We start from the raw sequence: 8,202 nt of genomic DNA, 5'->3' as shown, positions 1-8,202 counted from the left end.
CTTAGTGCTGCTTTTGATACCATCGATCACCACATTCTTTTGGAGAGATTGGCAATTGGTTTACACGGACAAGTTCTGGCCTGGTTTAGATCTTATCTGTCGGAAATATACATCAGTTTGTCTCTCTGGATTGTTTTTCCTCTGACATATCAACTGTAAATTTTAGTAGTTCCTCAAGGTTTCTTTTTAGGACCACTATTGTTTTCACTATATGTTTTACCTCTTGGTGATGTCAGTCAGAAACATAATGTTAACTGTCAGTACCATCCATACATTCACACAGTCAGTGAAATGCAGAGCTTGGGTGTTCAGAAGGTTGCAGGGACGTACCCATATAGAGTCCTAGTGGACCTGGAGCACCTGCCCTTTTGCCCTCCTATGAAAAAAGTGCCCTTTTGATTAGTACTTTTATTCATTTATTCTGGTTTCTTTTCTCTCTTGTAACTTTAAATGAAACAAATTGACTATCAATCTAGATCATTTCATAAACTCTTAAAAGAAAGATGAAAGTCCCATCCTCCACTCGTTGTCACATGCACGAACTAGCTACCCACAGGTGCCAGGTATGGAGATTTTTAATTTTAATTTTTAATTTTACCTTTATTTTACTAGGCAAGTCAGTTAGGAACAAATTCTTATTTTCAATGACGGTCTAGGAACAGTGGGTTAACTGCCTGTTTTGTAACAGATTTGTACCTTGTCAGCTCGGGGATTCGAACTTGCAACTTGTTTGAAATGAATATCGGCAGTAGGTTACTTTGGAGTTGCTAGCATGTGTTGTCTCATGGTCAGGGATAGGAAAGGGGCAACTGCAATTTGACTGTCAGTAGAAGAACTTGAAATCAAGTAAAGACTAGTTCGCTTGTTTTGACAACATAGCCTACATTATATAGCTGAATCATCCATCCTACATTGTGTGAGAAGGGACCGTCTCTTGCAGAAAATCACTGCCTATTTTATATTTTAACCTCAAATTAGAATTTGCCTACAGGAGCAGTCGAAACGTGGAATTAGGGTTCATCTTTGTGGAGGGTGTGGGGTTGCTTTGAGCACCTGCCCCACCAAAGGTCAGGCACGGCCATGTCTGGTTAAGTGGCTCACTCCTAATCTGTGACTGATGTTGTCTAGCTTCATTACTGTTTAAAATTGAGTGTTTCTTATCACTCACATACACACACACACACACACACACGGTGCGGTCAACAACCAAGATAGAGCTTGTGATGGTGTTGCTAATTCATATTAAAGGATCAATCAGATGTGTTGGAGGATGATCAGTGTACATGAGAAAACAATCAGAGCTACTTCCTGGGTTTTACAGTCATCAATCTTCTATGATCAAATGGCTTGCAAAGACACACCCATCCAATTTACCATGGCCAGTGTTAGGTGCTGCCCCTTACCACAGATCTAGGATCAGATTACCATTCTCTCAATCCTAACCATAACCATTAGGGGGATGTTGAACATATTTGATCCTATATCAGTGGTTAAAGGCAATTTTTTTGCTACTTTTTTATGATGTGGACACCACTCCACACATCAATATTGTGCAATTTAACATCCTAACAACAATCAGACAAATAAATGATGGAAACATCAGTCTTTCTCCACTGGAACAGTTTTACAATGGAGTCACAGGGAAACAAACAAACACACAAGATAAATACAGTATAAAGAAGTTTCATATCAATAGGCAATCATATGGCAAAAAAAAGGTATTCACATTATAAAATAAACCTCTGCTCTTTGCCTCAGTCATTGCATGAAACTATCTTCCATATAGACAATTTTCTCTTTCCATTTCTGTGCTCTTCTGCTATAGTAAATAAAACATTTGGACATTAACTAGTCAAAACCACATTAAATGTCAGCCATTATTTACAGGGAGGTTACCCTGGCAACGCCCTCTAACCCCTACAGCATCCTGGAGGCGGTGATGGGATATTATTGAGGTTGGGAGGGTAATGCGGAGACAGGGTGGGGGAATGAGGAGGTTGAGGGTAGCTTTACTTGAGAACTCAGTTGTGCTTGAGTTGCAGCCTTGAATTCTACAGAAACTTGTAGACTCCTAACATTGTTTTACATAAGATGCAACACATCAAACGATTCAGGTGCCACTAATGGGAAACTAATATGAAGAAAGTACTAATATGAAGAAACTACAGTTTATTTCTATGAGATGTTTGTCAAATAAATCTAGATAAGAAGTACATTGAGGGACTGCCAGAGATAGTTGTGTGTTGGTCATCTACACTGTTCCCTATTCAGTCTGTTTGTGTGCTTTACACATTAACTCATCAGTAAAATACATTATCTGTAGCTGAGTATGACTGGCCTCCTGTTATATGGCACTAAGGCCAGTAAAAACTTTACAGAACATTGATACAATCTGACCAATGGCATTCTTTCTACATGAACTAGCTATTATCCCCATCGTTGTCAAAACAGCTTTGCTTTTGTGTTGTCTAGTCAGTAATACTTTTAGCGTGTTTTCTGGGATTAGTATCCATCACTGGGCCAGTGGGGGCAGTACATATCTGCACTCAGTATGGTGTTTGTTGTGGCTCTTCCATACAGTTTTGTGCTAAAGCGAAAGGCTGGTGGCTAGCAGGGGGTGAAAGAAGTGCACCTTGGGGTTTCCTTGACCTCTGATCTATTGTTGCCAGGGTTACAGAAGCACCTGAAGCACCTAGTTGCCTGTGCGAGGCTAAAGCGGTAGCTGATACCTGAAGGAGTTCAGAGGACTAGACAGGAGTTTTACCTGCTCAGATCACATGATCTGGAAAACTTCCTGGTCCTAGAGATGGTGACTGTTCTGAACACCAGACCAGTGAGATTCAACAGAGGATATGTACAGGGGGTATACACATGCTCTGTTCTGCACATAGGCACAGATCTAGCCCAATGATGAGGCTCCCTCTCTGGGTTCTGAGCTGGAGAAGAGTCCCTGTTCACAGAACTTCTGCAATCCCTGCTCTGTCACGCCAAGCCCCCTCCTACTATCAGATGAGAGAGCGAGAGAGAGAGAGAGAGAGAGAGAGAGAGAGAGAGTCTGAGAGACAGAGAGAGAGAGACAGAGAGAGAGACAGAGAGAGAGAGGAAGGAGGGACATGGAATGTGATTGCTGCTCTAATTCCATTTCTCCCTCCTTTCTTTGTAAATGCTCTTGTCGGTTGGATTGTCTTATCTTATGCATTGTCTAACTCTCTGATGGACCTGTCCTTTGCCCAATGGGGTGGCAGACCTGGGCAGGAGGGAGGGGCAGGAGGCAGGGTGTAGACAGGAGAGGATGTGTGAGGAGAGGAGAGGGGTGGTCGGTCGGTCATTCTTCCACTATGGAGAGGACCTCCTATTGGCCCAGGCCAGCGTACTGTCCGGGTTTCGTAGTGTTCCGTTGGTGTCCCGTTGGGTCCTCCAGTCAGCCCGCCCCTCCCCCAGGTCAGCACCCGCGTTTCCTCCACACCCACGCAGATGTTGGATCACCTGGCAGAAGGAGAGGGGTGAATTATTATCAATCCTAGAGAAAGCAATAGGCAGACATCATAGAGCACAGTCCAGTCCAGTAGATATGGCCAGGGTGAGTAGGACCCAGAAACATGCTGAGTTGTGTGTAATGACAAGCAGTGGGGTAATGGTGGAGAATAGGGAAGACCAAAACAACTCATCTTATCTCAGATATCAATGGCTTTCTGAAAGACCTGGAGGAAAATCTATACATCATACAGAATCATATTCTCATCATGATCTGGCTCGAGCAAACCTCCATATCAGCTGAAGAGAAATAGGCCATCCAACCCCGATCCATCATTATGAATGAGAAATAACCATAGAGCTGATTCTCTCTATTTTCCCTCTCAGTGTGCCAGTTTCCTTCCAGTCCCATTAGAACGGAGGCAGAGGAAATGAAACCGTGGTAGGCAGGGGGACGCCCCATTTCGATTGAAATCTTTAAAGACATATCATTTCCATATCCTGTTCTGGACAGTCTATATATCAACGCCAACAGGGATGGATGCAAGGTGTGTTTGTGTGTCTGCACGAGTGTGTGTGTGAGACGACAATGGGCTCTGACAGAATGGTGGCATGAGGCAGCAACCGGCAGGGCAACAGTGAGCACTGTTACGGTTCTGGTTTTACAGGGATGTTGTGGATGGGGATGGGCGTAAGCACCTGCCTCTGGTTGAAAAGGGCCAGTCATGTAATTTTTGGTGACTTTATTTGACCTTTTCTGCTGCTTTTCAGTTCGATTCTTGTTCGAATCCCAGCGATAGTTTTTAATATTTTTGATTCAACTATCCCAAACCTTTAACGATTCCCTTAACCATTCGGAGTTAGTGCCTAAACTTAACCTTAAAACTTGTTAAGCCTATGGGTTCCCCTACAGGAACTACACCCCCCCCCCCTTCAGCTGAAACGGTGGCGCAGGGAATGCAAAAATATTCTTAGAAATATTTAACCTCCACACATGAATAATAAGGCTATGCACAATACTGCCCCCTTTGGAGGAATTGCGTGCCCATAGTAAACAGGAAAAAAATCGGTCCAAAATTGCTAATATATGCATATAATAATTATTATTGAATAGAAAACACTCTAAAGCTTCTAAAACTGTTCGAATTATGTCTGTATGTAAAGCAGAACTCACAGGGCAGCCATTCTCCAAAACTCTCTCTCTCATCAGGAAAGTTGGGCCAACTTTGACATCATCGCCCCCACCCTTCCCAACCAGCTACGGATCTGGGAACATTTTCTATGTCTTCGGCGAGATGTCTTCTTTCAATAGGGCGTTTCATTGTGAAAATCACGTGGTCATTCACCCTTTGGCGGGCAAAAACCTTGGTGTCACGTGAAAATACATGCACTCTCATGCGCACGTTGTGCCTGGAGGAGCCTTTGTTCCAGGAATCACTACACGATGCCAGTTTGTCTGTTCGAGTTGAGAATTGTTTTGCACGTTTAGAACATCCTAAAGCTTGATTCTGCACTTAGTTTGACCAGTTTAGTCGACATATAATATGTAATTTAGAAGTTTTGATGCGCAACCCCTCGAATGTTGGCTGCATTTCAGCTGGAATTTGTCGCGTTTAATAACACAAAGACACAGACTTGAAAACCAAACGCTGTTTTTGGTAAGTATGACTCCTTCCAGGACTTTCCAGGTAAGGGAATATTTATGTGGTAATTGTTTGTTTCTGTTGACTCCAACAGAGCGGAGAAATATTGCTAATGTCTGAGCGCCGTCTCAGATTATTGAAAAATGAACGATTTCTGTAACGTTAAAAATAAATGTGACAAAGCGATTGCATTAAGAAGGAGTGTATCTTTCTAACTATATGTAGAACATGTATATTTAGTCAAAGTTTATGTTGTGTATTGCTGTTATCTGGCGTTATCTGGGGAAGTTATCATAATTTCTCCGGACATTTTAGTAGCATTTTTTGAACATGGCGTCAATGTAAACAGTGATTTATGGATATAAATGGCATATTATTGAAAAAAACATAAATGTACTGTGTAACATGTCCTATTACTGTCATCTGATGAAGATTTTCAAAAGGTTAGTGAATTATTTTTCTTTTAATCCTGCGTTTGTGATTGCATCTTTTGTTCGACAAAATGGCTATTTAAATTAGCTGTGTCTTTGGTGGTGGTTTGACATAAATATGTGCTATGTTTTCGCCGTAAAACATTTTAGAAATCTGACTTGCTGGGTAGATGAACAAGGTGTTTATCTTTCATTTGAGCTATTGGACTTGTTAATGTGTGGAGGTTAAATATTTCTAAGAATATTTTTGCATTCTGTGCGCCATCTTTTGAGTTGAGCGTGGGGGGGGGGGGTGCCCTAGGGGAATGTGGTAGCGTGAAGAAGTTCCAATACCTCAAATGAAAGATAAACACCTTGTTCATCTACCCAGCGTGTCAGATTTTTTAAATGTTTTACGGCGAAAACACAGCATATATTTATGTTAGACCACCACCAAAACAAAGAGAAAACGTAGCAATTTTGTACCACAAAAGATAAAATGACAAAAGCAGGATTTTAAAAAAATCATTCCCTAACCTCTTGAAAATCTTCATCAGATGACAGTCATATGACATGTTACACAGTACATTTATGTTTTGTTCGATAATATGCATTTTATATGCATAAATCTCAGTTTACATTGACGCCATGTTCAGAAAATTCTCCAAAATGTCCGGAGGAATTATAGAAAGCTACGCCAGATAACAGAAATACTCATCATAAACTTTGACTAAAGATACATGTTCTACATATAATTAAAGATACACTGGTTCTTAATGCAACCGCTGTGTCACATTTTTTTTAACGTTACGGAAAAAGCCTAACATTGCAATAATCTGAGACGGCACTCAGACGTAACAATATTTCTCCGCTATGTTGGAGTCAACAGAAATACAAAATTACAACATAAATATTCCCTTACCTTTGATGATCTTCGATCAGAATGTAGTGCAAGGAGTCCTAGTTCAACAATAAATCGTTTTGTTTAATAATGTTCAATTCTAGTGTCCATGTAGCAGCATCTGCTACCACTTTCAGCTCAAATGCCCCAAAAATGACTTCTGGTCCAGGATAATTTTGCATCAAAACTTCCAAATTACATATTACAGGTCGACGAAACTGGTCAAACTAAGTGCAGAATCAATCTTCAGGATGTTATAATCATACAAATCGAATAGCATTCCAACCGGGCCATCCTAGTTCATCGGGGGCTGATTGGAACAGACGAAGCACTCCAACGCATATGCGCCTTCCAGCACATGAATCTTTTGCGACACTCTAGCACTTTCCTTCCCATTAGGTCAAAGTTCACAGCAAATGCTCCATTACACTTTCTACTGAATGAGGACATCTAGTGGAAGACGTAGGAAGTGTTTCCAGATCCATAACTTGTTGGGAAGGGAGGGGGCGATGACGTCAAAGTTGCCCCAACTTTCAGGATTTCAAAACTAGTTTGCAAGATTGCCTGCCCTGTGAGTTCTGTTATACTCACAGACATAATTCAAACGGTTTTAGAAACTTCAGAGTGTTTTCTATCCAATATTAATTATAATATGCATATATTAGCAATTTAGGACAGATTTTGATGCAGTTCACTATGGGCACGCAATTCATCCAAAGGGGAAATACTGCCCCCTATCCTTAACTTAAGCACCTTGAAATCTTACATTTTAGAAACTTGATGAATGTCTAATTCTGACATGAGACTGTGAGAGCTGGTTGGAGGTGAAAGTGATTCCTGTCTTTGTGTTCTGTTAAAAGAGGGAGCCGAGAAGAGCATCAAGGCTAAATAAAACCACAGGGACTCCGCAACATTTTACACACACTGCCAAGCATACAGTACAGCACTGACACACTCTAGGAATCCAGGAGACACACACACACACACACACGGACAGACACACACACGGACAGACAGACACAAGCACATGCACACACACACACACACACAGATTGATTGCCTGTACCAGCACAGTGCTCAGCGACCTAATCCATAATTTAGACATCCCTGCCAGGCTATTCTGAGCCCTGACGCCAGGAACACTGGCTACTGAAACAGCAGACAGGCACCCTGTGTCCTACTGCCAAGCATGTGCACACGCACACACACACGCACGCACACACACACAAAGAGAGATGCATGAGAGAGACAGGAACACACACAAACACACTGACATTATGCTATCCCAGCCACGTTGCTCAAGATCCAAGGGGAAATTTGACTTCTGTCCAACTACCCAGGACATTGGGAGATGACTTTAAAAAAACGGCCACTAGGGGCAACGGTGAGCGCTATTACCATCAAGTAGGCTTGGGTTTGCTAGGGAGTTGTGGACAGGATGGAAGTAAGCCCCGAGTTTCGGCTCCGAGGGTGTTCAATTCCAGTGCTTGGCACACATTTTAGTTTTTACCTTATCCCTTACGTTAACCCTGACCTTGACCCTGACCTTGACCCTTTCCTTAACCCTGACCTTAACCCTTACCTTAACCCTTACCTTGACCTTGACCTTAACCCTTTCCTTAACCCTGACTTTAACCATGACCTTAACCCTTACCTTAACCCTGACCTTAACCCTTACCTTGACCTTGACCTTAACCCTGACCTTAACCCTGACCTTAACCCTTTCCTTAACCCTTACCTTAACCCTTACCTTAACCCTGACCTTAACCCTGAC

At 42.1% G+C, this 8,202-nt stretch overlaps 1 protein-coding gene across 1 annotated transcript in view; it reads right to left on the bottom strand.

Annotated features, from left to right (window-relative positions):
- Nucleotides 1-1,603: 1,603 nt before the first annotated feature.
- LOC109904903 (unconventional myosin-XVI-like) overlaps nt 1,604-8,202 on the bottom strand; it is a 139,413-nt gene continuing 132,814 nt past the window's right edge. The window contains 1 exon segment of the mRNA XM_031799765.1: nt 1,604-3,486. The gene's annotated coding sequence lies outside the window, so the exon portion shown is untranslated.

The sequence above is a fragment of the Oncorhynchus kisutch genome, linkage group LG2 (genome assembly GCF_002021735.2).
Source record: "Oncorhynchus kisutch isolate 150728-3 linkage group LG2, Okis_V2, whole genome shotgun sequence".
Lineage (NCBI taxonomy): Eukaryota > Metazoa > Chordata > Actinopteri > Salmoniformes > Salmonidae > Oncorhynchus > Oncorhynchus kisutch.
Note: the sequence above shows the minus strand (reverse complement) of the source record. Positions and strands in the feature narration are given on the sequence as shown.